We start from the raw sequence: 6,634 nt of genomic DNA on the forward strand, positions 1-6,634 counted from the left end.
TCTGGTGTATTTTTATTTTTAAACATACATTAGCGAATAAACTATGATGATGATGATGTTGTCGAGTATCAGGAATAAGGGGACATTATGCTCGGTAAGGTTTGACAATGCTGACCGCTAAAAGTGGCGAGGACTACAAAGTCGGACGGCGGAATCAGTGACAGCTGTATCCGATAAAGAATAGACAATTTTCCGTACAGATGAGAGTGAATAAAGATGTTAGCGTCGGGACCAGGGTAGCTTAGGGACGCCGTCAAAAGATCGATGTTTGAAAAAAAACTTAATTGCTAAGTTTGGGGGTGGGGGGTTTTTGACCAAATTAATTTCTGTGCCGTCAAAAACGATTTAACGTTTTTTTGGCAAATTTTACGATTTCAAGGCTGCTTTTTGTACACTAAAATCGATCCAGCCACCCGGTCGAAGTTCAGCATACGAGATTTGAGATGTGCGCTACAAAATGGGGGTCTTGGACGCGGTGGTTTCCGGTGTGTACGTGCACGTGCGCACACATAACTTAGCCTTGAGAAACGCTGAGCGGCTGCGGGTTTGGACAGTGAGGCACATTTGGTGAGTTCGAATTTTCTCGCGTATGTTCTCCTCACACAATGTATAAATGCCCTACGAACGACTTTCAGAAACTAACGAACAAGATTTGGGAGTTAAATATCAAAAAACAACAGGGAAAATCCCGTGCTGATGTACAGGAGAGCGCAACGAAATTGTGGCATGCCAAATTCAAAATGACCGACGATCTTTGGTTGAGTTTTTTTGTCCCAGGAGGTCGAGCCGAAACAGTCTACCGGTATTTTGAAATATTTTTCCGATGAACGTGTTGCTGGTAATCTAGCCCTGCGTACGATGCTGAGCGGGGCGATTAGCTGTAGCGGAACACACAGCATCGTACGCAGGGCTACTGGTAATCGTGAGTCAGATGAGCGTAGTCAGGAAGGTCTCCCATTTCAAATGCGGAAGGTACACCCCTAAAAGCCCCGAATACCAGTGGCGTTCGTTTTGATCAATCACGACAGGATGCATTTACTAGTGAGAGCCGACTGCGATTGATTCAGAGTTTCCTATCAGATTTAGAACTCGGTCCATCGGAATTTTAACCCCCGATGTTGTCGGTGCCCAATCGTTCATGTCCCCATTGTGGGACAATAGCAGCGACGTATTTTCTATACATGGAGACCATGGCGGACTACATACAACTTTACCCTAAAGAAAGGGTTCAACAACAGTATCAACAAATGAAACCGCCATCTACACAGCAGTATCTGATCTAAAAAACAATTTGCAAACGTTTCTAAGCTTAGATTAAATACTATTTCTAAAGGTATGCTTCAGACAGCTGTAGAAAGGGCTGCACTTTTGAAACAGATGGTTTTATGTTTCCAACAGTTGAGAACTGTCATAGACGACCAGTTATGCAGAATGGTCCCCCCTTTCTAAAATGTTGGTGTCTGTAACTCTCCCTAATACTTTACCTGGAGAAAGTAAACCTTCATGTCAGCAGAGTCATTTATCTGTGGCAGAAAAACTGGAAAAAAATGCAGATGTGTTTGATAATGCCATTTCAATGTTGAATAAGTTTTGGAGAAAAGATCACGATGGTTTTCCTATAATACCAGTTCCTGTGCCTTGAAGGAAAACAAACACACCATACAGTGATCATGAAAATGTGGAAAAGGTATTTAAAAAGGGAATCCGTGAAATCAGAGCGACACCAGCTCTGGAAAGGCTTTGAAAAGAGTCTATATTTCTCCAAAGACATTGTGTGAGGAGAACATATATGTTGGAATTCACAAAATGTACTTCTCCAATGTGCACTCACTGTTCAATAAACCCTATCAAGGCTACAACTCTAATGAGTTGCATTAAGAGTATGGGGAACAAGCTACCAACCCCAACTCTCAGTGCCGTCCATAATGGTCATTACATGACATTTTTTGAAGTGACCAATCATATCAAGCACCTAAAAGAGCAGGCACAAGGTAAGTTGTACTTTTTCAGTTGTATGGCGTAGTGTAGGTTTCCATTTCAGATTTGAATTAATGTTCATTTGTGTGCTTGATTTCCCACGCTACTGAAATTTGTAACAAAAGTATATTATAAAAATTGCCTGTAAAAGTAAACAACACAAAAGGTTGCATGAAAGTTTAAATTAGCTTCAACTTCATACTTGCTCTTGTTAAAATTTTACTTGTTCATTGGTAAGGGAAAATGCATGTATTCAACATGTATTTACCATGGGATATACATTGTACATATACCCTACTAATTTTCAAATGTGCTGAAAAACACTAAACCTACTCAGATGTTATACCAGTGTCACAGTATATCTAATTTTGTTATGCAACCCTCAAAATTTTTGTACATGTCTGAGAAATATGATGCTTTATGAAATGCATGAATAGCCATGAAAATATGAATTGTATTTCTTAATAGTGCAATTAAAAATCATACAATTCATATTTTCATGGCTATTGATATATTTCAGGAAGCATCATATTTCTGAAACATTTATTATATAATTGTTATTTGTTTGAATTGTTCAGGTCCTGATGTTGGTTGTCCATCTCTGTCTGAAGTGAAGCTGTGTCCACGGAGCTGTATGTATGTAATATCATCCAAAACTGATGGGGAAAGACATGAACTCCTGGTTCATTACAATGAGAGGCAGAATGAGCTTCAAACCAAGAGAAGAGAGAGAAAGAGAAATGCAAATGAAACCAGAAGTGATCATGACTGGGTGTGTAAATTTAGACTGGTGGATGGAGTGCAGTGTCAGTTTAGGTATGAAAAACTTGTCATCTTTGTTTTTTTAAAAAAGAACTGTTTATTGCAGATATTTACATGATTGATACTAATTCAAATATATATATATTTTCTTTCAGCTGTCAAACCTACTATGGTTTAAGAAAACACAAACAGGAAACAACACTTTGAGAGACAATCCACCCACCACTCTAAATTATGAGCGAAGAAATACAAGAAAAGAAGTACTGTAATGATCCAGTGAAACCAGAAGTGAGAGAGAGCATGTCAATTTCAAGCTTCTAGCAGGCACAAGGTAAGTTATACTTTGTCAGTTCTCTGGCATAGTATTACACGACATATTTGAATGTTAATCTGTGTTCTGGATTTCCTCAGGATTCTGAAATTTGTAACATAGGGTAGTACATTGTAGTATATTTTAAAATTGCCAGTAAAAGTAACTTGCATGAAAAGTTTAATGGAAATTTAGTTTCAACATAAATAGTAGTTTTAGATACTTGCTCAATGACTTGTAAAAAATTCACATGTACATTGGTGAGGGAAATGCCTGTATTCTATTTCCCACATGTCCATGCGTGGACATACATTGTACCCTTCAAGTATTCAAACTGTGCTGGCGAACACTAAACGTAATTAGATGATATATCAGTGTCATAGTATATCTAATTTTACTATGTAACCTTCAAAATTTTGATACATGTCTGGGAAAAATATGAATTAATAGCTATGAAATTGTGAATTATATTCCTTACCAGTACACTGTACAGTAAGTTTAGGAACCTAATTCATATTTCCATGGCTATTCATACATTTTAGAAGCACCATATTTCTGAATATTTATTGTATAATATTAATTTGTTTGCATTGTGCAGGGGCTGATGTTGGTTCGCTGATTCCGAAGTGAAGCTGTGTCCAAGCACTTAGTGACTTTATTAGTCTGGAAGAGATCCTGCCATTTGATTCTTCCCTGTGTATCAGCTGGAACACGCGGAGACCGGAATCTCAGCGTCTTGACATTCTTGCAAAGACCAGTAGAGATTTCTGCCTGATCCTTGAATCAAGGCATAGCGTCTGTGGAGAGTCTATGACTTATGTGCAAATTTATTGTTGTTGTTGTTATTATTGTGTTCTGGGTTGCAATAAAAGTATTTATGGTTTTTCGATTTTTATTTAATTCAATGGTACATTGGTATGTCGTTTGAAAGAAATAGTACAGAGTATGAGTCCGCAATGTTTTTCAATTTTAGGTCAGTTAAGTTAGAAGGGGGGGTGGGGGGGTCTGGGGCCAAACTTAAGCAATTAAGTTAGATTTATTATATTGAACTTTTGATGTTGCCCCTAACTGAGTGATTTGTTTGACTGACTCACTTTGACTCATTTCTGCAGGAAAAACTCCAATTGAGCGATTTGACAAGACAAACTCCAATTGAGCGATTTGTGCAAGACAAACTTCAATTGAGTGATTTGTGCAAAAGAACTCCAATTGAGAGATTTGTACAAAACAAACTCAAATTGGAGTGATTTACGCAAGACTAACTCAAATTCAGCAATGTTTAAAAGACAAACTCCAATTGAATGATTTATGCAACACTAACTCAATTTCAGCAATTTTTACAAGACAAACTCTAATTGAGTGATTTCTTCAAGACTAATTCCAATTGAATGATTTGTGCAGGAAAAACTCATATTGAGCGATTTGTACAAGACAAACTCCAATTGAGCAATTTGTACAAGACAACCTCAAATCGAGTGATTTATGCAACACTAAGTCAAATTCAGCAACTTATACAAGACAAACTGTAACAGTGATTTGTACGAGACTAACTCACTTTGACTCATTTCTGCAGAAAAAGTCCGATTGAGCGATTGATTTGACAAGACAAACTCCAAACGATCGATTTGTACAAGACAAACTGCAATCGAGTGATTTGTACAAAACAAAATGGAGTGATTTATGCAATACTATCTCAATTTCAGCAAATTTAACAAGACAAACTATAATTGAGTGATTTTTCAAGACTAACTCCAATTGAATGATTTGTGCTCCGATTGAGCGATTTATACAAGACAAACTCTAATTTAGTTAATTGTGCAAGAAAAACTCCAATTGAGCGATTTGTACAAAACAAACTCCAATTGATTTATGCAATACTATCTCAATTTCAGCAATTTTCAAAAGACTATAATTGAGTGATTTTTCAAGACTAACTCCAATTCCATGATTTGAGCAGGAAAAACTTCAATTGAGCGATTTGTACAAAACAAACTCAAATTGAGTGATTTATGCAATACTATCTCAATTCAGCAATTTTCACAAGACAAACTATAATTGAGTGATTTTTCAAGACTACTCCAATTGAATGATTTGTGCAGGAAAAACTCCAATTGAGCGATTTGTAGAAGACAATCTGTAATTGAGCGATTTGTACAAGACAAACTCGAATTGAGCGATTCATGCAACACTAACTCAAATTCAGCAACTTTTACAAGACAAACTGTAACAGTCATTTGTACAAGACAAACTTCACTTTGACTCATTTGTGCAAAACAAACTCCAATTGAGTGATGATTTATGCAAAGACTTACTCAAATACAGCAATTTTTGAAAGAAAAACCCTTATTGAGTGATTTGTACAAGACTTACTTAAATTGAGTCATTTCTGCAAGACTAACTAGAATTCATCAATTTTTACGAAAAAAACTCCAATTGAGTGATTTTTGCAAGAGACACTCAGATTGAGTTATTTGTACAACAGAAACTCCTATTTGAGTGATTTGTACATAACAGAATCTAATTTAGTAGTATGTATCAAAACAAAAGCTTATCGAGCGATTTGTACAATTTGAGTGATTTGTGCAAGAAAAACTCCGATTGAGCGATTTGTACAAGACAAACTCTAATTGAGTTATTTGTGCAAGAAAAACTCCAATTTAGCGATTTGTACAAAGACAAACGCTAATTGAGTGATTTCTTCAAGAATAACTCCAATTGAATGATTTGTGCAGAGAAAACTAACTCCAATTGAATGATTTATGCAAGACGAACTCAAATTAAGCAATTTTTACAAGACAAACTCTAATTGAGTGATTTCTACAAGACTAACTCCAATTGAGTGATTTTTGCAAAAAAACTCCAATTGAGCGATTTCTACAAGACAAACTCCAATTGAGCGATTTATGCAAGACAAACTCTGAGTTATTTGTGCAAGAAAAACTCCAATTGAGCGATTTGTCCAAGACTAACTTCAATTGTGTGATTTATGCAAGAATAACTTAAATTCAGCACTTTGTACAAGAAAAACTCCGATTGAGCGATTTGTACAAGACAAACTATAATTGAGTTATTTTATTTGTGCAAGAAAAACTCCAATTGTGTGATTTATGCAAGAATAACTTAAATTCATCAATTTTTACAAGAAAAACTCTAATCGAGTAATTTCTGCAAGAGACACTCTGAGTTATTTGTAGAACAGAAACTCCTCTTGAGTGATTTGTACAAAACAGAATCTAATTGAGTTGTTTGTATCATCATCGCGCTGGTTCATTTTCTCACGCCTGCACAAATGTACGTGCTTAACAGAATCTCTGTCTCTCCGCATCGCCATGTTGAGTGACGATTTATGAAATTCAATGTTCAACATATCGCACGTGGTGGAAACCGCAAGTATCCATAATCACACAGTCACCGACGGCCAAACAAAGATTTCCAAATTATCCGTTAATTGAACAGCCTCATAGAAAGAGTTCAGTAACTCCAACCCGTTTGGTGTGCCAATGATCACATCGGAATGATCGACACCCGTCGCCACTATGTGTTGCTGCTTTGTTATGTCGCCCTCTCGCGTCGGCTCTTTACTTT

The 6,634-nt window shown here is 36.5% G+C and overlaps 1 long non-coding RNA gene across 1 annotated transcript; it reads left to right on the forward strand.

The window, feature by feature from the left end:
- Positions 1–500: 500 nt before the first annotated feature.
- LOC139116317 (uncharacterized) lies at positions 501–3,949 on the forward strand. The gene is made up of 4 exons (XR_011548282.1): positions 501–1,991; positions 2,556–2,793; positions 2,895–3,070; positions 3,648–3,949. It is a non-coding gene; the product is annotated as an uncharacterized lncRNA (long non-coding RNA).
- Positions 3,950–6,634: the final 2,685 nt, after the last annotated feature.

This window comes from Ptychodera flava, chromosome 17, assembly GCF_041260155.1.
Source record: "Ptychodera flava strain L36383 chromosome 17, AS_Pfla_20210202, whole genome shotgun sequence".
In the NCBI taxonomy this organism is placed as follows: Eukaryota; Metazoa; Hemichordata; class Enteropneusta; family Ptychoderidae; genus Ptychodera; species Ptychodera flava.